Source organism: Schistocerca nitens, chromosome 1 (assembly GCF_023898315.1).
Source record: "Schistocerca nitens isolate TAMUIC-IGC-003100 chromosome 1, iqSchNite1.1, whole genome shotgun sequence".
Classification (NCBI taxonomy): Eukaryota; Metazoa; Arthropoda; class Insecta; order Orthoptera; family Acrididae; genus Schistocerca; species Schistocerca nitens.
In genome coordinates this window covers 1,299,021,483-1,299,048,840 of record NC_064614.1, presented here as the reverse complement: position 1 = coordinate 1,299,048,840, position 27,358 = coordinate 1,299,021,483, and the positions used below count along the sequence as shown (strand labels likewise).

The following is a 27,358-nucleotide window of genomic DNA, read 5'->3' as shown; positions in this document are numbered from 1 at the left end:
GGCTTTAGCAGCGGGAGCGTGATGAAGGAGAACAACTCCAACCAGAACGAGAAGGCATGTTTTCGAAATTAGCGCTGGTTCTGCGATGACTAGGATTTCCTCACTCTGATAATTGTGATGACACGCACCAGCTATACCGTTTCAAGTATGTCTTGATTAAAAAAACTTTGCTTTGTTCGTCGCAAATGGATCATTTGCAGGGGTGTGTGATGTAATTCCAATAAAGTGAAAACTGCTTATATTTTCATTATCTCACATAAAAGACGAGTTTCGAGTAATTGTAGGTATCATCACGTTTTTCTTTATTCGGCTACACGGAGACTAGTGCGTGCATCCACGTTGGTGTAGCCTCATCCCATTCATTGCTCCCACGCTGAATTGACATTATACAGATTACATTGTAAAACACGAAACTGTCTAGCATTCACCTTATTTAGAGACTCGCACATTTAATACCTCTCTCACAAACTTTTTACTTGAAAGTCGAAAGAAAACAACTCTATGGGCATTTAATTTAAAAGACTGAGGCAAAGGTTATACAGATACGAGGGCGTGCTGAAAATAAATGCTGCGAATTTTGTTTTCTGTTCTCAATATCGGCCGAGGTGTTACGTGTCAGGCATTGCAGTCGGTCGACTTTGCCACTTCGCTGACCCAAGCTGCAGCCCTCAGCCGCTAGAGGGCTCCGAAGCACAGTGCGTAACATGCCAGTAACTATGCCGGTTCGTTAAGACAGGGTGTGTTGTAACACTGTTTCGAATTCACGAGTTCGTCCACACAGCACCTTCTCCTTCAGCATCACAACGTCAGACCACGCAAGAACCCTGCCACATCTGCAACAATCCGAAGCCTTAGGTTCACTCCACACAGTCCCGACGAGGCCCCATTCGATTTTCATCTGCGTCCAAAAGTTAAAGAACACATTCGGCACTTTGATAGCGCTGTAGGGGCGCAGGCAGAGGTGAGGCTGTGGCTCCGTAAACAAACACTCTCCAGTGACGGTATCCACATACTGGTCTCTGTTTGGGAAGAATGCATTCGTCGCCTATGTTGAGAAATGAATATACAGACATGAAGAATAAAGATGCAGAATGTTAGTAACGTTTGTTGTATTTAAAATGCTCTAAGAGTTGTCACATAAAACATTCGGAGGCATTACTTTTCAGCACGGTCTCGTATTTATTATTGTTATGGTCTTCAATCCGAAGGCGCATTTGATCCAACTCTCCACGCTACTCTATCCTGTGCAGGCCTCTTCATCTTCGAATAAGCACTACAACCTGCTTACTGTAGTCATCTTTTAGTCTCCCTCTACAATTTTTACCTCCCATACTTTTCTCCGACACTAAATTAGTTCCCCGATGTTTCAGTATCTGTCCTACAACCGACCCCTTCTGTACGTCTAGTTATCACAAAAAATTCTTTTCTACCAAATTCTATTCAGTACATCACTAATTATTGGATCCACCCATCTAATGTTCAGTGTTCTTCTGTAGCACCACATTTAGAAAGTTTCTATTCTCTTCTGACCTGAAATGTTTATCGTCCACATTTTATTTTCGTACGAGGGTATACACTCCACACAAATACCTTCAGAATAGATTTCATAACATTTCATTTTACATTAGATGTTAATACATTCTTCTTTTTGATAATTGTTTTTCTTGCTATAGCCAGTCTCCATTTTATGTCCTCTCGAATCCTACCACCGTCAGTTATTTTGCTGCCCAAATAGCAAAACTCCTCAACTACTTTAAGGCATTTCCTAATATAATTCCCTCAGCGCACAGATATTTACACTTCTAGTAATAACATTATACTCATACAGGAATGTATAAACATATTTACCACGTTTACATTGCTTATTTTTTATTTCTTCATCCAATACACAAGTGTATAAAAAATTCTTGGCTAATGGGGTCAGTTAATTTTGATTTCGGCCTACGAAGATTTCTGATTCTTCCATGACATCGAGTACATGACTGTTCAAGAGGATAGAGTACTTGGCTTATATCATTAATAGTTTGAATAGAAGGTATTTTTCCTGTATTACGTTAATCGCTGCATTGACATGCATTTTGCATGCGAGATCTTCCAGAAAAAAGGATTTCCGTGTTATAGCCTATAAGTAATCAAATGAAGTAAATGTGACTGAGTAATAAGCACTTTGTAACTACATTTTCCTTCTTTTTTAGTGAAATGAGGTAATGGAGGCTGTATGCGTCAATAACGCACTCTCCCATTTATCGTAATACGCATCACTGTTCGAAACGCGTTGCACATTGCGCAGCAATCGATTAAGTGAGACCTTATTACTTAGCTCATAAAATCAAAGAGCACTTCATAACTATAACACACATGTTGCTTCATACTGATGACACATGTTCCTCTATATTCATACTCAACATGCTCATTAACCGTTTCAACAGCATACGGTAACGTTTCGCACCGTATAATTTTCATCCCCATTGCATTTGGTATCCTTAATACCACTATTTTCTCTGACGTAGCAGTGTTAAAAACTATTTCGCTAATAGGTTTAAGATTTCCCAACAGTTTCTGTCCTGGGGAAGGACGTGTCTCTTGCGCTCGATACTAAAGTATCGCTGCTCGTAATTCTAGGTCTATTCGCGAATGTATCACAATATTACGAAAAAAATTGGTTGTTTGACTAAAATATGGAACAACGAGTCTTACGAAATTTGATGTTATGTCCACATTTATTCTACACAGCACTTGTTTATTGGTGTGTGTGACAAAGTTATAAAAACAAAGAAAACTAGCGAGAAGTTTTCTAACGCTCTTAACCGTAATGATAGGTACTAGTTGACAACGATACAGTTTTAACTCTTGGGAAGATTTTTCACAAATGACGTCAATCTCGTCATGTTCCTTGAATTGTGGACTAACTTTTGATGTTCTTGCAATCAAAGAAGAAGCAGCATTCATTTAATATGAAGGAGAGACCAGTTAATTCTTTGAACTTTCTACTGCGAGGGAAAAACAATATCGTTTCCATAAAAAAATAGTACTGCTGTTTGTGAAATTTTGAGTACCTGAAAGGGGAACCATTTCCAACAGAAAATTTATAGGTAGGTATGTCACTGAAATAATTTCATCAACAAAATTACTGCATACCCATCTGCGCGTAACATGGACATCCTGAAAGTTTCAAACTTACGTGTTCGGTTATAAAAACCGAGGTACCTTGCAAGTATTACGGAAATACATATTTTTTGTATGATTAATGCGGCAGTTTCCTGTTATTTCACTGAAATGCTGCGATTTCTTGCCCGTACCCCGAGCGCATATCAGACGATGTGTACAGCGACGTAAACCTCTTCCCTCTTCAATATCCCGAGTGTTTTTCCACTCAGTCGAGGCTGCGACCAAGTCAGGTGGCTAGGGCAGCGGTTGAGACATTCGACTCGTATCCCAACAGAAGCTATGAAGGTGGAAGCAGCAGAGAAGATACACCGATAAGGGAAAACATTATGACAACCTGCTTAATAGCGTGTTTGTCCGTCTTTGGAACGAAATATATCACTGATTGCGCGTATCAGAGATCCGACAGTTAGTTGGTTGTGTTAGTTGTGGAGGTATGTGGCGTTAGACGTCTACGCACAGGCCACGTAATACGTGTAAATAACGGGCCGCGGTGATGGCGGGTGATAGCGATCCACAAGAGTTCCACAGGATTTACATCAGGTGAATTAAGCGACTTTGCTCACCGAGACATCAACGTTGGGCTCACTGTAACGCTCCTCAAACCAGAGTAGGACGAGGACAATCATACTGCTGGAAGACGACACCGCTGTTGGGGAAGACAGCAAGCATGAAGGCATTCAGGTGGTTCACAGTTGTTAGCGTGTATACGTCCCAAGCAAGCGCAGGGAACTGTCTCCTATAGCACGTATTGCTGCCACCAGCCTGCGTCCGTGCCGCCATGACGGCCTTTGTGGAGACGACCAACGACCTAATGTAGCAAAAATGTGATTCAAAGACCCAACACTTTCCATTAATCGAGGCTCGAATCCCTACGGTCCTGTTGCCTCTGCAATCGTAACTGATGATGATGATGTTGGGTCAATGTGTGAACACGTGGGGTGATATGCTGCAGAGCTCCATGTTCAACAATGTACGATGAACGATGTGCGTACACCAGCATTGTGCTCTTTCGCTTGAGATGCCACAGATCACCATCTATCCTAGTTTACAGAGCAGACCAGCCTCCGGACAGCACGTTCTGTGAAGTGAACGTCCAATCGCTCAGTGCCTTGTGGTAGTTTCACTGTCCCTCTACCTCTTTCCGCAGATGCCCAGGACCGTAGCAAGTGCACATTCGCCAGTGTCGCCGTTCACAGGCTCTGCTTAATAATAATAATCTGCCCTTTGTCAAGGTCGTTGATCTCAACGGATTCGCTCATATGCAGCCGACATCTTCGCTTGGGTGGTCCTCCGTGTCTGCTCCGCTTACCTGCTTTTCTTACCGCGTTTTGTTGCAGGCGGCATCCAACGTCGCGGGTGGCAGGAGTCATTATGTGTCGGACGATCAGTGTATTAAGCAACGAATTAAGACGGCCACAAATAACACTGATGAAGAAAAGGGAAACGGTTTGCTCAAAAAACAAATACAGAGGCGACAAACCTGATGCTGGATACAAGCTCTTCTCTATGCCTGTGGATGTAAAGAAATCTGTGATTATGGCGCAGACATACAGGAATATGTTTGCTATGATATTAGACGGCTCGTTGCTGAATACAGTAGACTAATTCTGTTACCTCGGCCCGCTAGTGTCAAAATATCTTTCTCGAGACGACGAAATATACGCGAAAACTGGCAAGGTGGCGAATGCTTTCTGGAAGCTTCGTACACGAGCGTGGGACAACAAACACTTCACAGTTGACACAAAAATGCTTATCTATCAAGCATGTGTGCCGAGTACTCTCGTATGATGTTGAAACCTAAATATCGTACGCTAAACTAGAACTTAGGCTAGACACCCTTCATCTGCAGTGCTTACGGCATATTCTAGGCACAAAGTGGGGGGACTAAGTGACAAATGATACGGTCGTGAATACTGCGAATCAGCCCGGAATCACAGCCGCTCTGAAGGAACGTAGCCTGTGGTGGCTAGGACACTAACTTCGCACGGACAACTCCCGTCTGTCCCGACGCGCACTATTTAGTGAGACACCACTTTATAGGAGACTCCGTGGAAGATCTGCATTGCGCTTTACATAAAGCGAGGAACGAACACACTTAATACAGACTGCGGCAAATGGGAAGAGTTCCTTGAAGATCGCAGCAGATGGAGGAAACTCGTTACGGATGGCAGATAGTTCCACGAAGGCGCGTGGCTCAACAACTTGACTACGAAATTAGCGTGTAGACAAGTGCCTTCGACGAACCTCCCTCTTGGGCCGAGATACGTTTACCCCACCTGAAGGCGCCAAACTGGCTAACGCATCGTACTCCTGGGCCACCGACGAAATTGCCTGCACGATGATGTTCGTATCTTCAGTTAGTTCGAGCGACGGTCGAATACTCGTTTTCAGGTGAAAAGGGCGACCCGACGTCTGAAAGAGTTCACGAAATAATACTAGACTAGGCAAGTGAGAGGCAGTGAAAGCAGGATTCACAAAGAGTGTCACAGTTCCCGTCGCGGCGCGAACTCCCTGACAGCAGGCGATTTGTCGATGGAAAGGGATGGCGGCTCGGATATGGAAACAGCGGCGCCGGTGTGCAAGTGGGGGAGGCGCGCCAGCCGTCCGCCAGCGTGACCGCCAAGGCTGGCTCAGCGACAAGCTGCGCGTAATAAGAGCGACGGCGGCGGCGGCGGCGGCGGAGTGCAGTTACAGGCCACGGGGTATCCACCAGCACTGGCCGGGCCGACGCGTCGTGCTTGCCTAACTACGGTAGGGTCCCGAGTGTCAACATGGGCGTCTCTTATCACTGTCGACCGTACACGTCTTTGAAACGAGACCGACGTCCAGTGTTCGGTTCTGGGGAGGGGAGGGGAGGGGTCAGTAGTGTCACAGTTTGTTAGTGCCCCCCCCCCCCCCCCAAATGAAGCCAGTCACTATCGTGTTTAAAGAATCGTAGACGCCCAAGACTTTTTAAAATTAGCAATAATACTAGTACCACGCTGTTAAGAATACTATATCATTTGTCTACAATAGTGTTTAATACACTGCTTCAACATAACGTCTAAGAAATTGCTGTTCTTATCTCATCTGAAAAGCGTTTGTCCAAAAATTTCACGAATACCTGTTGTGTGCAAAGTCCGAGTCAGCCCTGGGTGCCAGTTACTGTAGTACAGATGGTCTATCAAATCTAAAACTGGGCATACAACAAAGTGGTGACTTTTCGTACCAAAGGTGGAAACTGCGTCACTATATGTACAGAGAGTCTCAGAAAGGGGTCTACACTATCCTGATCCAATTGTGACGATACAGTGACGTGTGTACCCATTAATTTCTTCTTCTATTGTTTATTTTCAGTTGCCGCATGTAAATAAGAAGATGGCTGGAAACTTGTCATTGTACCGAAGAAACTGGACTCAAATGTTATTGGAAGTGCGAAAACGCGAAAGAAGTCCACAGAGTCTGATGCTGCGCCACTATCAGACGTAACAATAACGAAATTATGTAACAAATATGAAAGGGATGGAAGTGCGCGTGATCTGAGGAAGGGACGGTGTGGCAGGAAGAAAGCAGTAGCAGGCGGAAGAGGGGTGGACGCAGTGGTACAAGCTTTCACAAGATCCCCAAAGAATTCCACACGCAAGTTCCGCACGAATCAGGTCTAAGCAAATCAAGAGTTCACCGCATTTTACAGCAAGCGAGACAAAATAGTAATTTCAAAGGGTGCTTCTGGTGGTGAATAAGGACGACCTAGATAGGCGCCCCAAATTTTGTGAATGGATTTACGATAGTGAATACTTGACTGATGACACTGTCTGCTGTGATGAGGCGATGTTTAAATTGAATGGAACCATCAATCACGGTATCAGAGCGCAGCGGACAAGATATAATCCCCATGTTAGGGAAGAACGAGTTGTTAATCTTCCTGGGTTATCAGTGTGGCATGATATGTTTGTCATAGGACTTGTAGGGCCATTCGTTTTTGAAGGAACGGTGACAGGTGTAAGGGACTTTACCATGTTATTGCACCAGCCGTTCACTAACTAAACCGAGATGAAGATTTTTTTTTTTTTTTTTTTAACAAGACGGTGTAGCGTAGCATTGCCACTGTGGCGTGCGGCTATTCCTGGATGAACCATTCGTTGAGAGATAGCTAGGCGCCAACGGAAAGTTGAGTTTCCACCCGTATCTGCCGATCTAACGCCGTTAGACTTCTTTCTGTGGTAAACTGTGAAGGACGCCGCCTGACCCGCAAAGCCTCGTACGCTAAATGACACGACAGAGGCGGTTTGTGACTGGTTGTGGACCGATTCCAACGGCAACCGTGACACATCAGTGCCGATGCTGCACTGCTGCCGATGTAGGGCATTTTAAACGCTCTCGCAGAGACGGCAGCTGTGGACGCACGGCGCACCGGCCGCTCGGCAGACGCAAGACCCCCCTCGCCAACGTCCGCCCAATTACGGGATACACGGGCAAGGCCGAATTCATTCGCCGGCGGCCAGGGATGTCCCACGGCACGATGATTCGCTACTCGCTTCCCCTCGCGCGCCATTCATTTTCCGAACAGCTCTCGAAGACTTACGACACAAAAAATTTTATGCCTCCCTGAAGAAAGTTAACTTCGGCTAACGGAAGTTCGTTTGTCACACAATAGTGCACGTAGTTCAGGATTACTTTCGGAGGTGCATTTCGTCCTTTCTGATTCAAACACGTCTCTTAATTCTTTTCTCTTGCTGGGAGCATTCAGTTCCCTGGGTTGATTCGAGGGAGGGGACCAAATCCTATCCGATTAGGGAAGGACGAGGAAGGAAGTCGGCCGTGTCCTTTCAAAGGAAACATCCCAGCATTTGCCTGAAGCGATTTTAGGAAAATGAAGGAAAACCTAAATCAGGATGGCCAGAGGCGGGTTTGAACCGTCGTTCTCCCGAATGTGAGGCCAGAGTGCTAATCACTATAGCACATCGCTCGGTTCCCTTTCGCATTTTTAATTATCTATTTCTTAATTCAAAACAGTGCATGTGAAAACATGCCACAGAAGAAGTCACATCACACAAAAATTTCGCTGGAATACAGCTTTCTCTTTTCAGAGTAAACACTACAAAGAAGGTATAACGAAGAAGAAATAAATATGATGAGTGGGCATTACTGAAAATAAGAAGAAACATATTCAGATAATAAATCATAATGCAATCACGAGAAATTACAGAGACTACATAATAATGAAATATGTAACCATCACGTTAAACCATTAGATGATAACGGAAAGTAAGAAAGTTCATTTGTGTACAGCCTAACAACGAGTTACGCCAATGGCCATCATCTGACACTGCACTGCAGTGTTATCTGACGAGCATAACTTGCCTATGTTTTTCCGCACTCACATGGCTCACCTTGTAAGGATTCTATCGAATCTCCCAGCGACACACCTGAATCTGCCGGTGGTCATACAGCTTTTCTAGTCTACATCCGCATCAGCGCGGAGACATTCTTTAACGTGTGTTACAGAGAGCCACAGCTGCAGTCTAGCTTCCTACTGGCCTGCTGTTAGTTCTCAAGTAGTCAGAAATAAAACCCTAGCCGGGCCCTTTGACGCTCATATGCAAAAACTGCATGTACCTGTCCCCTAGACTTATCTCTTGAAGCTTAGCTACTAATATATATCAAGGAAGAAGCGTTTTAATTTTTGACATCGATTTGAGAAACCAGTCTCGCCACTTTGCCCACCCCATCATGATCAGCATATATGAGGGTAGTTCCGTAACAAAAAACTTTTTCCCTCCTACGTGGTCTCAAACGAACAGTGAGACATTTATAACTTCGCATAATGTGTTTTAGACAAGTCATTCCAATAGAACTCTCAACTGCGCATGGATGAATGTGTCCACCGTGCGATCCACGTGACCGTCATTCTCTCCAGCCGCAAGAGTTTTCCTAACAGTGGGCGGAAGGGTGGGGGAAATATGTACTATGTCCGGTAGGCACACGTAGCCACTGAGCGTAGTTTGTCAACAATGCATGTAAATGTCTAGTGCTATCTTCGTTTGTATGAAAAGACTAAAGCAAAGGAAGCCTCTCACATTTCTCCGCTAGGCAGAAGGCGACTAACAGTGGCAGGGACTGTCGAAATAAATGGTTTTCTCTGAAATCTATCAGTGTCCACGACAGAGAGCTTCAGCCACTGACAAATGCTTTCATTCGGCGAAGAACTTCCCAAACAATGCACAGTCCGCAAGCGAAGATCGATGAGCAAAATTATCCTAATGTCTCAAGCTCGAGTCAATTCAGCTATCAATAAATACCTGTCAGAATGCGGCAAATACCGAAGTTCATTTGTAAGCGCTCTACAGAGACCTCCTTCAACAGTGACAAGAGACTGTGTGACAATATCTCACAGAACTAATTTTAATACGGGCCGCTCCTCGTAATTTTTTCACTTCAGAGAACTCAAAAATACGCAGAAGACCAAAGTGCTCAGAATAGCGGTCACTATACTATCAGAAAAAAAAGTGCACGCATACGTGCTACACACGCTACTTGCCCATGAGTGTGATGCAGTTTGTAACCCTGACACTTGTTAACGGTTACGAAATACGTAAACTGGCCAACTTAAATTTCTAGAGGAATGTATCGGAAATTACAGCATTCCCGCGTGTGAGCCAACGGCACGTGTGCAACGGAAATAGCAGCAGCGCTGTGTTGTGTCAGCCCTTAGGGCAGTCCGTCATCTACGCTGCCTGTACACCGGCACAAAATCCCAGCCACGAGGTTATTTAAAGCGAAAAATTGAGACACCAGAGTTATTATGCAACTGACTAGACCCATGCTTAACTGTATTTTGGTTATTTGATGTCCAAGTGCACCAGCGGAATTTTCTGCCTTGTGGCCGTTAGCGTTCCGGTTACCTGCCCTGGCCGCTGACGTAAAATTCAGCCAGTGTCCTTTCCTCACCGTGTTGTCGCTGTCCAACACGCGTGTGTTGTTTTGACAGCTTATGCATACTTGGTTGTGGGCGGCTACGCCTTTTACGTTTTGGCATTGGAGTTACTTGAGTACTGGTCGGGTGGAAAGCAAGTCGTCTTGTCGGTGGGTCCGTTGACTGTCTCTCCGTTGGGTCGCCGGCGGATCGGATACCGTTGGGCCGACTACCTGTCTCCCCTAAGTGAACGTTAATATTTCAAGTGCAGACCGACCCCTGGAAACTTCTGAGCGCCGCTGGCTGTACTGCCTTTTCTTATTGGTGTTTGTGTATTTTAATGGCTCATAGCCGATAGTTTGAATTTGTATGCTTTTAGTTGGGTTTTAAATCATGGGCCTTCAGCCATTTTTAAAAAAGAGGTTGTGCCCTTAAGCCATAAGATTGTGTGAGATATTCAGTCGATAGTTAAGCTCGGAAATTTGCGCTGTAATGTTTGGGCAACTAAACAAAGTTGTATGTCTTCGAATGTAACTGACAGCCGCTCATTTTTGGCCCATTTCCTCAATTCCAACTACCTGTTCTGTCCTGTGAATTTAACCAGGCGTTTCATTTATAGAGTAGATGATTATGGATGGTTTCTGTCTTACTTGTACTGCTAAAATTTCGGGTGACTCTTTTCCCGTGGAAACATACACTCCTGGAAATGGAAAAAAGAACACATTGACACCGGTGTGTCAGACCCACCATACTTGCTCCGGACACTGCGAGAGGGCTGTAGAAGCAATGATCACACGCACGGCACAGCGGACACACCAGGAACCGCGGTGTTGGCCGTCGAATGGCGCTAGCTGCGCAGCATTTGTGCACCGCCGCCGTCAGTGTCAGCCAGTTTGCCGTGGCATACGGAGCTCCATCGCAGTCTTTAACACTGGTAGCATGCCGCGACAGCGTGGACGTGAACCGTATGTGCAGTTGACGGACTTTGAGCGAGGGCGTATAGTGGGCATGCGGGAGGCCGGGTGGACGTACCGCCGAATTGCTCAACACGTGGGGCGTGAGGTCTCCACAGTACATCGATGTTGTCGCCAGTGGTCGGCGGAAGGTGCACGTGCCCGTCGACCTGGGACCGGACCGCAGCGACGCACGGATGCACGCCAAGACCGTAGGATCCTGCGCAGTGCCGTAGGGAACCGCACCGCCACTTCCCAGCAAATTAGGGACACTGTTGCTCCTGGGGTATCGGCGAGGACCATTCGCAACCGTCTCCATGAAGCTGGGCTACGGTCCCGCACACCGTTAGGCCGTCTTCCGCTCACGCCCCAACATCGTGCAGCCCGCCTCCAGTGGTGTCGCGACAGGCGTGAATGGAGGGACGAATGGAGACGTGTCGTCTTCAGCGATGAGAGTCGCTTCTGCCTTGGTGCCAATGATGGTCGTATGCGTGTTTGGCGCCGTGCAGGTGAGCGCCACAATCAGGACTGCATACGACCGAGGCACACAGGGCCAACACCCGGCATCATGGTGTGGGGAGCGATCGCCTACACTGGCCGTACACCACTGGTGATCGTCGAGGGGACACTGAATAGTGCACGGTACATCCAAACCGTCATCGAACCCATCGTTCTACCATTCCTAGACCGGCAAGGGAACTTGCTGTTCCAACAGGACAATGCACGTCCGCATGTATCCCGTGCCACCCAACGTGCTCTAGAAGGTGTAAGTCAACTACCCTGGCCAGCAAGATCTCCGGATCTGTCCCCCATTGAGCATGTTTGGGACTGGATGAAGCGTCGTCTCACGCGGTCTGCACGTCCAGCACGAACGCTGGTCCAACTGAGGCGCCAGGTGGAAATGGCATGGCAAGCCGTTCCACAGGACTACATCCAGCATCTCTACGATCGTCTCCATGGGAGAATAGCAGCCTGCATTGCTGCGAAAGGTGGATATACACTGTACTAGTGCCGACATTGTGCATGCTCTGTTGCCTGTGTCTATGTGCCTGTGGTTCTGTCAGTGTGATCATGTGATGTATCTGACCCCAGGAATGTGTCAATAAAGTTTCCCCTTCCTGGGACAATGAATTCACGGTGTTCTTATTTCAATTTCCAGGAGTGTATTTCCTTAATTTGAAACTCTATTATTTTTGGCTATCCGCTGATTTCATGCCTTTACACTTACTGCGTTTCAGTAGGTATTAGCGGTGCTCGTCTACGTTATCGATGCCATTTTCACAGTCTAGTTATACGCCGCCTAGTTAAAAGTAAGTGGACTATAACAGCCAGTTTGGAACGGAGCCAGAACACGGGACGGATTCTGACAATCTAGTCTACGGCGGGGGTTAACTGAAGCTCTCTCCAACATTTTTAGCATTTATTTGGTTTGCACGAAGATCAGGATAGCAGCGACGTCCTCCGTTCGTGGAAGACTTTTCCGGCGACTCTAGCGTTAGGCGGCCAGGCACTGAAGCGTTGCAGAAACGTGCCAGGGAAGTGCTGCAGGGACGCTACTCCCATCGGCAGTAAAACGCCACTGACTGCTTCACTGTGCGCTGCCACAAACGACAACGCTTATCACAATGCATTACGAATACCGCCCAAAGACACTGCAAACTAAGACAGAGAGCGCGGAGAAAGTACAAAGTTGACGAATGCGCAGTTTTGGGTGCCGTTCAACGCAGTAAAGAGATGTGCACATAGAAAAACTGCCTGCTGCAACTAGACAACTGATGTGTTGCATAAATTCCTCGTCTTTAGATTTCATCACGCACTGCGGTCATGTTGTTCCTGCATGTTTCCTCCTGTCCGTCTACGCAACTTTCAGTAGGCTACTGTCGCTGTATCCTCTTATGTCTTATAGGCTAACGTCTAGCAAATAACTTGCCTGCTCCACTTAGCACCAATTGGCCCAGCTACACGTTCCGCTCAATACCACTTAACTTTCACTACTGTCACAACTACGTCTTCCAATACAGAACGTTCCCCTGAAGCATTTTTTTTTGTCACCTAGTAACTCCCAGCTTGCTGAAATGTCTTACGGCCATAAATAAAAACTGGTGAATAAATTGACTGTAAATTTCCGCGGATGGTGCCCCACAGCTGTAAAATATTTGAAGAGAGTCAAATTTAGTACCATTATGAGCTGCTGATAAAACAAATCTTTATTTGCCATCAGCCGATAATCGAAATGCTTACCAGGCACTTCTGTAGGTATAAAGGTTGCCGGATGATCGTTTCCACCGAAACTGGTCCCAAGAAAAGATGTGTGTTATCAGCACCTCAAAGGCGCTATATGTAACTTTCTTTAAACTTCAGTTTTAGATACACGGGAGGCACCGTTCTGAAGACTCCATTTAGTTTACCAAAACCACTCGAGGTAATATTCCTCTCGTCTTTAGTGCTACTGCGATCCATGCAATAGTTCTTTTCAATGGCACCTTGTCGAAAACTTATCAATGATCTCATTACTGATTTGTACAATTTTCTTACTCTGTGGCTGCTGAGAATTGTACTGACCATGAGAGTCTTCTTTTCAATCTTGAATTTCTCATTATTCAGATGAAGTCTAATTGCAGGAGTATGTCCTCACTGTAGGTTGGATCAGTGCCTTATTCATCAACGGATACTAGTACAGATTTTGAAGTAAAGAGATTGGGGAGGGAATAACCAGTCACCTCGCATGAATGGGCCCTGTACACTGGCCACAGAAATCCTAAGACTCGTTATGGCTTCCGACAACGCTTAACCCAACGGATGTCACTCAGCAATTCTTGAAATGGAAATGTCTGAGAAACCATCGTGCGTTGTCTATCTGCACAATCTTTGGCTGTGCGTGGACACTCAGATGATACTTCTTACGACCGTGTTACGAACATTTCGACATTATTCGGTTGTTTTGAAACACGACTGTTGGTGACAAAGTAGGCTGAAGCGCCAAAGAAACTGGTATAGGCATGCGTCTTCAAATACAGAGATATGTAAACAGGCAGAATACGGCGCTGCGGTCGGCAACGCCTATATACAAGGGGCGTTTGAAAAGTCCGTGCGAAAATAAAAACTACTTACGTGTTTGGGGTACACCTTTTTTATTTTTCAACATAGTCTCCTTTTAGACTTATACACTTCGTCCAACGCTCTTCTAATTTGTTGATCCATTCCGAATAATAGGAATTGTCCAAGTCTGCAAAATAACTATTAGTTGCTACAATCACCACCTCGTTTGAATAAAATCTTTGTCCTGCCAGCCATTTCTTCAAATTGGGGAACAAATAGTAATCGAGGGAGCCAAGTCCGGAGAACAGCGGGGGATGTGGAAAGAGTTGGAATCCTATTTCCGTTAATTTTGCGATCACAAGTGCTGAGGTGTGTGCTGGTGCATTGTCGTGATGGAAATGGTCTTCTTGCTGTCCAATCGCCGGCGTTTTTCTTGCTGCTCGGTTTTCAAACGGTCCAATAACGATGAATAATATTCACCTGTAATAGTTTTACCCTTTTCCAGATAGTCCATGAGTATTATCCCTTGCGAATGCCAAAAGACAGTCGCCATAACCTTTCCGGCCGAAGGAATGGTCTTCGCCTTTTTTGGTGCAGATTCTCCCTTGGTAACCCATTGTTTAGATTTTTGTTTGGTCCCAGGACTATAGTAATGTATCCATGTTTCATCCACAGTGACGAAACGACGCTTAAAGTCCTGCGAATTCTTCCTGAACAACTGCAAACCATCCTTGCAGCACTTCACACGATTCCCATTTTGGTCAAGCGTGAGCATTCACGGAACCCATCTTGCGGATAGCTTTCTCATGTCCAAATGTTTATGCAAAGTACTATGTACCCATTCATTTGAGATGCCCACAGCACTAGCAATCTCACGCACCTTTACTCTTCTGTCATCCATCACCATATCACGGATTTTATCAATGATTTCTGAAGTCGTAACCTGCGCAGGGCGTCCAGAACGTTCAGCATCACTTGTGGCCATATGGCCACTCCGACAATTTTGAAACCACTTATAAACCGTTCTAATCGAAGGTGCAGAGTCACCATAGTGTTTATCAACCTTCTCTTTAGTCTCCTGAGGCGTTTTGCCTTTCATAAAGTTATGTTTAATCACCACACAAAAATCTTTTTCGTCCATTTTTTGACAATCACTTCCTTGATTCACACGAGTGCCAAACACAAACAAATAGACGAATATGGCTGAAACTTGGTTTGCGTTCTTTCCAAAGATGCTAATAACTAAACACGACCTCGATACGTGCCGGTGGTGCCATCTCTCGGACTTTTCAAACGCCCCTCGTACTCGTACGACAACAAGCATTGGCGCAGTTGTTAGATCGGTTACTGCTGCTACAAAGGCAGGCTATCAAGATTTATGTGAGTTTCAACGTGGTGTTATAGTCAGCGCACGAGCAATGGGACACAGCATCTCCGAGGTAGCGAAGAAGCGGGGATTTTCGCGTACGACCATTTCACGTAAATATCAGGAATTCGGTAAAACATCAAGTCTCCGACAGCGCTGCGACCGGAAAAAGATCCTGCAAGAACGGGACAAGGATGACTGAAGAGAATCGTTGAACATCACAGAAGTGCAACCCTTCCGCAAATTGCTGCAGATTTCAATGCTGGGCCATCAACAAGTGTCAGCGTGCGAACCATTCAACGAAATATCATCGATATGGGCTTTCGGAGCCAAAGGCCCACTCGTGTACCCTCGATGACTGCACGATACAAAGCTTTACGCCTCGCCTGGAACCGTCAACGCCGACATTGGACTGTTGGTGATCGGAAACACGTTGCCTAGTCGGACGAGTCTCGTTTCAAATTGTGTCGGACGGATGGACGTGTACGGGTACGGAGACAACCTCACGAATCCATGGAAACCGCATGTCGGCAGGGGACTGTTCAAGCTGATGGAGGCTTTGTAATGGTGTGGGGCGTGTGCAGTTGAAGTGGTATGGTACCGCTGATGCGTCTGGATACGACTCTCACCGGCGACACTTACATTAGCATCCTGTCTGATCACCTGCATCCATTCATGTCCACTGTGCATTCCGGCGGACTTGGAGCAATTCCAGCAGGACAGTGCGACACCCCACACGTCCAGAATTGGTACAGAGTCGTTCCATGAACACTCTTCCGAGTTTAAACACATCCGCTGTCCACCAGACACCCCAGACATGAAGATTATTGAGCATATCTGAGATGCCTTGCAACGTGCTGTTCAGAAGAGATCTCCACCCCCTCGTACTCTTACGGATTTGTGACAGCTCTGCAGGATTCAAGGTGTCAGTTCCTTCCAGCACTACTTCAGACATTAGTCGAGTCCGTGCCACGTCGTGTTGCGGCACTTCTGCGTGCTCGGGGGAGCCGTACACGATATTAGGCACGTGTACCAGTTTCTTCGGCTCTTCAGTGTAAAACTGTTAATAAAGAAGCGCTGCTGCAATTTTATGTTTTAGCTTCTTGCTACAACAGTTTTATGCGTTAATAAACTGTTGTTTTAAACCGATGACTGCCAATGGAATTACTTGGGAATATCAGCATTATGCCCAGTCGCAGTAAATGCCTTGCTAAGAAAGGCTTCCTTTTCGTCAGTGACCCATGTAAAATTCATATCGGTCTTTTGTGAGTAAAATACGTAAACAGACAGACATTCGTTAAACAAGTACATTATCAGTCTTCCTTGTGCGTTACAGCCTACATGGATCCGGCCAATGAAGGCCATTCACACGTATCTACCTCCATAACCTGCAAAGATGCAAGGCAGACTCTACAGCCTACTGTGCCACTTTTTCACATATGCAGCTCTGGAAGAATGGATTGACTGAATGCCTCTGTTGCTGCTGTAATTAATCTTCTATCGTCCTTACAATATCCATGGGAGCAATATGTAGGTGGTTTTCGTATATCCCTAGAGTAATCATTTAAAGCGGGTTCTTGAAGCTTCGCAGGCAGGCTTTCTCGGGATAGTTGATGTCGAACTTCAAGAGTCTTCAATTCCTTGAGTATTTCCGTGACATTTCACCACGGATCAAGCAAACCTGTGACCGTTCGCGCTGCCCTTCTCTGTAAGCGTTGAATATCCTCTGTCAGTCCCATTTGGTACGGGTCCCACACGCTTGAGCAATATTCTAGGATGGGTCGCACGAGTGACCTGCAAGCAATCTCCTTTGTAGACTGATTGCATTGTCCTAGTATTCTACCCATCAACCGAAGTCTACCACCTGCTTCACCCCCGACTAAGCCTAAGGGATCGCTCCACTTCATATCAATACAAAGTGTTACAGCCAGTTATTTGTACGAGTTGGCCGATTCCAACTGTGACTCACTGACGTTGTAATCATAAGATACTACGGTTTTTTCGCTTTGTGAAGCGCACCAGTCTATATTTCTGAACATTTAAATCAATGTTGCCCATCTTTTCACCACTTTGATACCTTATCAAAATGCTTCAAATGGCTCTGAGCACTATGGGACTTACCTTCTGAGGTCATCAGTCCCCTAGAACTTAGAACTACTTAAACCTAACTAACCTAAGAACATCACACACATCCATGCCGGAGGCAGGATGCGAACTTGCGAGCGTAGAGGTCGCGCGGTTCCAGACTGAAGCGCCTAGAACCGCTCGGCCACCCCGGCCGGCGAAACCTTATCAAGATCTGACTGTATATTTAAGCTTCTTTCAGATAGTACTTCGTCATAGACAACTGCATTATTTGCAACAAGTCTGCGGTTGTTATTAACATAGTCCGTAAGGTCATGAATATACACGTGACCAGCAAAGGTCCTAACACACTTCCCTGGGGCGCGCCTGAAGTTACTTCTATATCTTACTGCCACATTCAGAGACCAAAGCCTCGCGATTTCGCATAGACGTTTCGTCCTTCACATTTATGTAGATCCTTTCGGCTTCTGCCTCACTCTGGGCTATCAAGAGTTGCACGTCAGAAGGCCGTCTGTTTTCTTATCGAGCACTACACCTGACCACCACGAGAGATAGAGACAGAGCTACAGCAGTCGTCATGACAGCGGTTGCCTGCCACAATGACAATATGGCCACAGTTCCTGGCAGCCGTCTCCCAAAGAATGCCCGCTATTAAGAAATCTAAATGCGTCGCGCCCGTGTGCTAACAGGCCTCGCAGTTACATAACGGAAAAAAACATACCAGCGCTTTCAAAAATAGAAGGCGAATGCCTTCGAGTAACAATGTCTGGCAAACTTCGCAATGCCACGAACACGCTCCAACAAGAAAGAAAGAAACGACGATTTGTCCCTTCTAGTACTTCGGTGCGCACCGAAATGTCTTGCCAGGCCTATGAAGTCAGCAGGCGCCAAATATACCAGAATCGCTCGCTGCAGCGCCTGGGTTCTTGTGAAACATACTTCGATTAGTATGAAAGCGCCTATAGTAATGGAATGGAGGCGTTGTTTAAACTATCACGAAAATTACAGCTCGCTTTAACGGACTGAATTTTCATTCGATCTAATATTTAAAAAAATATTTTTTAAACAGAAAACAGCTTTTCTTGGTTGTCAGACGATTGTCCAGCGTTTCAATCATTCAGCACGTTCCAGATTTTGAACTGCTCAATCTGTAATGTTATTATGTTTACATCCTTGGTTCCGTACTTTTCAAAAGACGCATTAATTTTCTTCGGCGTCCAAGCGCTCAACGAAGAGTTTACGAAGTTGTATTTCATATTAAAAAGTTCTGACCAAATGATGACCAGAGACTAACAGTTACCTGTTTCTCACAACTTCATCATTCGGGTCAAAAGACCACAGTGAGTCTTGGGCTGGTGGGCTACCTCTATTAAAAAAATCCTTTTCCATATTCAGGCCTTGTGTCTCTGACATCTACTAGCGGAAAATAGCGGTACTGCTTCGAACACAGCCAAGGTGACAGATGACACGGTCTCTTATCATGGTAAACGATTGCATTTTTCATGTTAGAATAATTCGTATAAAACTTCGTACAAATATAAAACAATCAATATTCTTACAAATAAGTCTGTGGCGAATTAACGAATTTGTGTGGGTGAGAGCGGATGCCTGAAATAGAAACAAGATTCAGGTTTACTCTTGAAATGTAAGGGGGAAAAAACTTCAAAAACTACTAATTTAAGCTGTTTTGTTTCTTAAAAGTAACAAATAAGTATAAATATGTGCTTTATTATAGCACTCAAAGCCTTTTTCTAAGTAGCTTCATTTATAAAACTGTTAACATAAAAATCACGAGCTCCAAAAGCCTTTTGTCAACAGTGAGCTGCTAAGAAAATCAAAAGCTAATAAACTATCAGAATACAACACATTTAAAACCAAATTCTTTAATTTGTTGACAAATATATTTTTTCCAGTTTAGTTTGTAAACATACATATCTATAATTAAAAAAAGATCTCAACGTCAGTGAAGACGGAGCTGGCGGTAGAGGCGGCCCTGCTTTTGCGGTTAATGTTAAAGCCAAGACAGTAGACCCAGACGCGTCTCAACCCTTAATGGGCGGCCTTCTGCTCAGCTTTTGTTCCCCATGTTACAGGCGACTGCAATAATTGCTCCAGGGACTGACAATCACTGGTTCTAATAACCCAGTGGGAACACTGGACAAACAATTAATAAGCCATCATGATGCGTGAAAGTAATAACAATGTTACCCCAGGTGGTACTCAATCCACCCGCCAACACGCGGCAACCGGGTTCTCGGAGTCTGGGGGACCTGAGCAGTCACTAACACAGAGAAAGTCAGAGTTCTCTGGTAGACTTCCACCAAAACTATCACTTATATAGGCACATTTAATATCAACACTCTAATACAACCGGGAAAATCACATAATCTGGTACAGGAGCTAGGTCGACAAAAAATTCGGATTTAAGCCCTTCAAGAAACACGATTCACAGATGAAGCCACAACAGATTGCGGAAATTACCGCATCTTTAACTGTAAAATAGAAAAACGTATATAACAGACTCCATAAGAGATGCGTGTCGCATAAGCAACCGCCTTGACAATGCGCATGCAGTGCGCTAACAAGAAATATACCTACACTAATGTTCAAGCCACCTATCAACATTGGTAACAGAAAGGATCCACAGTCTGTGGAGAAATTCCGGGCCGATCTTTAAAAAGTAATGGCTAAAATTCAAAAGCAGGACATCACAATCTTATTGGGTGATTTCAGTGCTCAGATAGGCAAAGAAAAACAATACTTGAAAACTGAAGGAAAATATCCCGCCCAATAATTTACAAACAAAAGCGGAAAAATCGAAATATGCCAACAAAACAACCTTAAAATCATGTCAACACCACTGAGGAAGAATCCCCGAAAACAAAAGACCTGGACATTCCCAATAAAAGAACACCGTGAATATCAGATTGATTATGCTGCCATGTCGTATCCTCTACAGAAGGAAGTTCATGACATACAAGTCCGTAGAGGTGCAAACATAGATTCAGACCACTGTCTGACACGGATAAAAATGAAATTTATCCCAAAGAAAGTCCACCGCAAGAAAGTGCACCAGCAGAAATTTGACACCAGAAGAATCAAAGAAACTTAGTTTGGAGAAGAAAAAGTCCAGGCAGCAGAATGCTAAAGATTTAGACCCCCCGAAGAAAAACACAAAACATCCATGGTGGCTTACATAATGTGATAAAGCTTTGGAAAAACGGAAAAAAGGCTTTTCTTAACTACAACGGAAAAAGAACACCGGAAAATCTTCAATACTTTTATGAAACCAGGAAACAAGTGGCGAAAATCATTCGGCAGACTAACAGAAAATTCCTGAAAAACCAACTTAACTTAATCGAAGAAAACTTTCGCAACTACAATACACAAGACTTTTACAGAAATTTTGCAGAAAAAATTCTCGGATACAGCCCATAAAATTTATGTTTCAAGAAATCTGCCGGAAAACTAGCACTCACTAACCAGAAGAACTGTAGGGAACTGGCACATTATTTTTCAACACTCCTTAATTGTCTGGAAACACTTTTGAGATTCCCTAAAGAAAGGCCTACTTACACGCACCCTGAATCATCCTCACTAACAGAAGAAGAAATTCACAAACACAGCAGAACATCTGGTGAAAATGGGATTCTTGCTGAGCTACTGAAAGCTCTAGGACCAAATTCTCTCACAGAGTTAACCCATAACATGGCAGATACTTGGGAGACAGAAAAATTACCCCAGGAATGGAAATGTGAACTTATTCACATCCATTACACAAAAAAGGAGACAAATCCGATGTAAATAACTATGGAGCCATATCCCTACTTCAGGTTCTATCAGCCTGTCTTCTTCAAAGAGCACAAGAGCAACTAGAAAACAAAATTGGTGAATACACAGGTGTCTTTCGCCCCAGTAGATCCTGCACGGAACAAATTTTAAATCTGGAGACCGTGCTAAAATACAAAGCAGTCAGAAACGTGTTTGTTGACTTTAAAAAGGCATACGACTACGTCGACCGACAAGCACTTATTGACATCCCTGAAGAACGAGGGTTAGATCCAAAAACCCTTAGCGTCGTCAAAGAAACATCGACTCATACTACCTCCAAGGTGAAATTCATGGGTGGAATATCCGAGCCCTTCCTGATCAAAACGCATCCGACATGGTGATTATCTGTCTCTTCTCCTATTCAACCTCGTGCTGAACCAGGTCATCCGCGAATGGAAAAAGGTACTGAATAATAAAAACTGCTGGAAACCTATGCAGATGTGGCGAGTCAATGATGACATCAAAATTTCATGTTTAGCTTTTGCTGACAACTTAGCCTTACTGGCATATGATGAGATAACAGCAATCGAAGAGAATGAAACCCTTTAAGTATGTGCAGAGAAAATTGGTCTGCAAATATCTTTCCTAAAGTCTGAATTCATCGACACAAAAACTGACACTCAAAACTTGACTACAAAATACGGTCATATCATTAGAGTCCCATATTTTAAATACTTAAGTGAAGTCCTTGAACCTACGGAGCGTGACAAAATAGCACAAAACATTCGCCTCCAAAAACTAAAGTAGTCCTTGGAAGAACCTACAAGGTGTACAACAGAAACACTTTTGTCCACAAACACTAAAATTAGGCACTATAATACAGCATTAAAACCTGAAGTCCTGTATGCCAGTGAAACCCCGACAGTCCACATAAAACTTGTTAAAGGAAGAACGTAAAATCATGAGAAAGATACTAGGGCGACAGTAAACAGAAGAAGGCTATAGACTACAATCTTGTCAAACAACTGAGAAATTGTCCAACCCAACAGCAGACACTAGAAAAAGGCGATTAAATTTTTATGGGCATGCCTCTAGGCTTCCCAAAACAAGACTTACACACAGAAATTCTTACATAAATAGGACTTAAAACTATACCTTGGATACAAGAGGCAAAAAGGACCTACAAGAACCACAGATAAATTATTCATATTTTGGACAGGAAGGTACGTAAGCAGAAAGTTGACAGGCGGGAAGTTCAGGCAGAGAACGAAGCTCCGAAGAAAGCATTAACAAAATGGACAGAGGAAAGGAAGAGTGCCCATGCAGAAAAAATGAGAACAGTGTGGAAAAAAAAAGGAAAAAAGTATCAAGCAGCTTTACGTGATCCAACAAGGTTCAAAAATGGCTCTGAGCACTATGGGACTCAACTGCTGAGGTCATTAGTCTCCTAGAACTTAGAACTAGTTAAACCTAACTAACCTAAGGACATCACACACATCCATGCCCGAGGCAGGATTCGAACCTGCGACCGTAGCGGTCTCGCGGCTCCAGACTGCAGCGCCAGAACCGCGCGGCCACTTCGGCCGGCTCCAACAAGGTCTAATCGCACATAATAATAATAGTAATATTAGAAACATAATAAATTCTCGAGTAGATATCTAAATATTTTTTCTAATTTTTATTTTCTATACAGTTTACAATGATACTCATTGTGAAACGAACATAGTACGAATAGAAACTTAATATCCACACTTATTATATTAGTAAAACAATGTACCTGAGACTAATAGTTCCAAATCTATAATGTAAACACTGAGAATGACAATACGTCGTCACAGTTCAGAAAATGGCTCTCAGCACTATGGGACTCAACATCTGAGGTCGTCAGTCCCGTAGAACTTAGAACTACTTAAACCTAACTAACCTAAGGACATCACACACATCCATGCCCGAGGCAGGATTTGAACCTGCAACCGTAGCGGCCGCGCGGTTGCAGAGTGAAGCGCCTAGAACCGCACGGCTACCACGGCCGCCCTCGTCGCAGTTAACTCGAAAAATAAGTCGTATAAAACTATAGTTGAGTGTAACATTGTGTGTTTTTAATACACTCATGGATTAAAAACTGACAAAACACCGACTCCACGGATATTATTGAAGGTGAACGGAGGTTTGGTAGAAGTGTGTTGAGATTCTAGATACTGAGAACATCTTTACAGAATCCGTTTTTCCAGAAACCGTGTTTATTGTGTCAAGAATAGTGTTAAAGACGTTCCCCCTGAAATAACTTTCCCTACTTGACTGAGCATCGTTAGAACTGTCAACTTGTCGAGATGTGATCCTGTGTGTTTGAATGGCGCTTCCTATAATATAAGCCAATTTTTGGCTCGATCGTACAGCAGGCTAAAATCTGCAAACACACTTCGTTTTTACAACTGAGAAAGATCTCACGTGCATTGCCACTGCGAATAGTCTCTTTTTGAAGAAACCTGCAGAGAGGTGACGTTTGGCTGAGTACATCAACAACACACGAGAGTTACGATAAATTCTCCATTACTGATTGCATATAAAAGGGCCCTAGCTGTCACGCTAGAGGTGACACTTGAGAAATGTGAGCGCTGCAAAATTTAACCAAGGCATGACTTGTCACTGTGTCATTCAATGTTTGCCGGAAAGACGCTACCGACGGATGCCTTTCTATTCACCGTTTTTCACACATGGGAACTAGCTAATTCCTTACATGCTTTATGAGTACAGCATTTCTTTTTGATGCAGCTGTAGTAAATGATTCAATGTCTTTACACCACTACTCAGTTTAGCACTAATTGCACGTCAGAGCACTTAAAAATTTACAAGTTTAAAGAATAATTAAAACAAGGGCTACTCCAGCATTACCACATTATTTCTTGACTGTAATGATAGCTGCCGGCCGCTGGTGGCCGAGCGGTTCTGGCGCTACAGTCTGGAACCGCGCGACCGCTACGGTCGCAGGTTCGAATCCTGCCTCGGGCATGGATGTGTGTGTTGTCCTTAGGTTAGTTAGGTTTAAGTAGTTCTACGTTCTAGGGGACTTATGACCTCAGCAGTTGAGTCCCATAGTGCTCAGAGCCATTTGAACCATTTTTGATAGCTCACACAGTCTCGAAGCTCATGACAGAGCATCCATCTGCTGAAGTAGCAGTGCATTTACTGAGATACAGATTAAAACTTCTCATAGTGTTTGAAACAGTTTTACCGAATTTTCCTCCAGTCATTAGGGGGTTCTTTATACGCTTCATCTGCTGCATCTTTGCTACAAATATTGGCATCTTTGTCATCCTCGAAACACCCCCGTTGATCAGTGTCGATTACAGAAGTTGCAGAGAAATACACTCCTGGAAATGGAAAAAAGAACACATTGACACCGGTGTGTCAGACCCACCATACTTGCTCCGGGCACTGCGAGAGGGCTGTACAAGCAATGATCACACGCACGGCACAGCGGACACACCAGGAACCGCGGTGTTGGCCGTCGAATGGCGCTAGCTGCGCAGCATTTGTGCACCGCCGCCGTCAGTGTCAGCCAGTTTGCCGTGGCATACGGAGCTCCATCGCAGTCTTTAACACTGGTAGCATGCCGCGACATCGTGGACGTGAACCGTATGTGCAGTTGACGCACTTTGAGCGAGGGCGTATAGTGGGCATGCGGGAGGCCGGGTGGACGTACCGCCGAATTGCTCAACACGTGGGGCGTGAGGTCTCCACAGTACATCGATGTTGTCGCCAGTGGTCGGCGGAAGGTGCACGTGCCCGTCGACCTGGGACCGGACCGCAGCGACGCACGGATGCACGCCAAGACCGTAGGATCCTACGCAGTGCCGTAGGGGACCGCACCGCCACTTCCCAGCAAATTAGGGACACTGTTGCTCCTGGGGTATCGGCGAGGACCATTCGCAACCGTCTCCATGAAGCTGGGCTACGGTCCCGCACACCGTTAGGCCGTCTTCCGCTCACGCCCCAACATCGTGCAGCCCGCCTCCAGTGGTGTCGCGACAGGCGTGAATGGAGGGACGAATGGAGACGTGTCGTCTTCAGCGATGAGAGTCGCTTCTGCCTTGGTGCCAATGATGGTCGTATGCGTGTTTGGCGCCGTGCAGGTGAGCGCCACAATCAGGACTGCATACGACCGAGGCACACAGGGCCCACACCCGGCATCATGGTGTGGGGAGCGATCTCCTACACTGGCCGTACACCACTGGTGATCGTCGAGGGGACACTGAATAGTGCACGGTACATCCAAACCGTCATCGAACCCATCGTTCTACCATTCCTAGACCGGCAAGGGAACTTGCTGTTCCAACAGGACAATGCACGTCCGCATGTATCCCGTGCCACCCAACGTGCTCTAGAAGGTGTAAGTCAACTACCCTGGCCAGCAAGATCTCCGGATCTGTCCCCCATTGAGCATGTTTGGGACTGGATGAAGCGCCGTCTCACGCGGTCTGCACGTCCAGCACGAACGCTGGTCCAACTGAGGCGCCAGGTGGAAATGGCATGGCAAGCCGTTCCACAGGACTACATCCAGCATCTCTACGATCGTCTCCATGGGAGAATAGCAGCCTGCATTGATGCGAAAGGTGGATATACACTATACTAGTGCCGACATTGTGCATGCTCTGTTGCCTGTGTCTATGTGCCTGTGGTTCTGTCAGTGTGATCATGTGATGTATCTGACCCCAGGAATGTGTCAATAAAGTTTCCCCTTCCTGGGACAATGAATTCACGGTGTTCTTATTTCAATTTCCAGGAGTGTATTTACGATGGTGGCGAACTTGCAGGGTGTGTTCCCACAGATTCTTTTCTGGCTCCCGCGGATTGACAAAACCTATGAAATCTTCTTTGATCATATCTTGCTAAACATATCTCAGAAAAGATAGTGAGTCTGGAACCGCGCGACCGCTACGGTCGCAAGTTCGAATCCTGCCTCGGGCATGGATGTGTGTGATGTCCTTAGGTTTGTTAGGTTTAAGTAGTTCTAAGTTCTATGGGACTGATGACCTGAGATGTTAAGTCCCATAGTGCTCAGAGCCATTTTTAGAAAGATAGTGATCTCCGAGTTTTGTCACTAATATCTGTTGTGTCATTAAACCCAAAACCGTAGAATAAGTTTTCTTGGATTCTGCGCAACATTTGCAAAATAATTTCTTCACCATAGCATTAATTCAAGGAATCATGTAGAATTTTTTAAAGAAATGTACTTTTTTACCATCAGAGCTATACTGTGCACCTAATTCAGTGGCTCCACGTTCTTCGACACGAAATTTCACCAGTTCTTTGAAGCAACCTTAATTTGATACTCTGGGAAGAGATTGTGGTGTTTTGTATTCAGATGATTATCATTATTATCATTATCATTATTATTATTATTTTCGTTTGTGGGGTGCTCAACGGCTTGGTTATCAGCGCCCGTACAAATTCCCAGTCTCTCCAATGTCCAGTTTCGCCATTTTCCTGAATGATGATGAAATGATGAGGACTACACAAACACCCAGTCCCTGGCGGAAAAAATCCCGGCCTGGCCGAGAATCGAACCCGGGACCCCGTGATCTAGATGCAGCACTTTTATTCAGCGGGACGTACCAAGTAATTCGAGGCACTGAATCCTCAACACGTTCATCTGGACCGGAATCTGAACAGGATAAAAAACATTAACCCAATAATCGCCGTATGCTCAACCCTTTCGCCAAACAGGCATGCATGTACACATCGCAGTCAGCACGCCCAAGCAGCGACTGGCATAAATCGCTGGACAGCTACAAGGCTGCACGAACGTCCAGACTCCTAATGACCGGGGACGCGGAGGAGGCTCTTTACAGCCCTATCCATGTGCACTAATCACAGGCAGTGGCCATGAAGTATTTTTAATATTTTCGAAGATGATAGGCGGCTTGTACGTACGCATGGTAAAGTTCCAATTACAACCTTGTTAAGAACCTGCGTAATACCGATTTTTACATTTTATTTAAAATAAACACCAGACTATACCATATCTTCTCCTTTCCCTGAGAGGTGGGGTGTGTGTGTGTGGGGGGGGGGGGGGGCGGG

General features: G+C 45.1%; 1 protein-coding gene across 6 annotated transcripts in view; it reads right to left on the bottom strand.

The window, feature by feature from the left end:
- Positions 1 to 27,358, bottom strand: part of LOC126202245 (phosphofurin acidic cluster sorting protein 2) — a 732,246-nt gene that overhangs the window by 448,966 nt on the left and 255,922 nt on the right. The gene's annotated exons all lie outside the window — the stretch shown is intronic.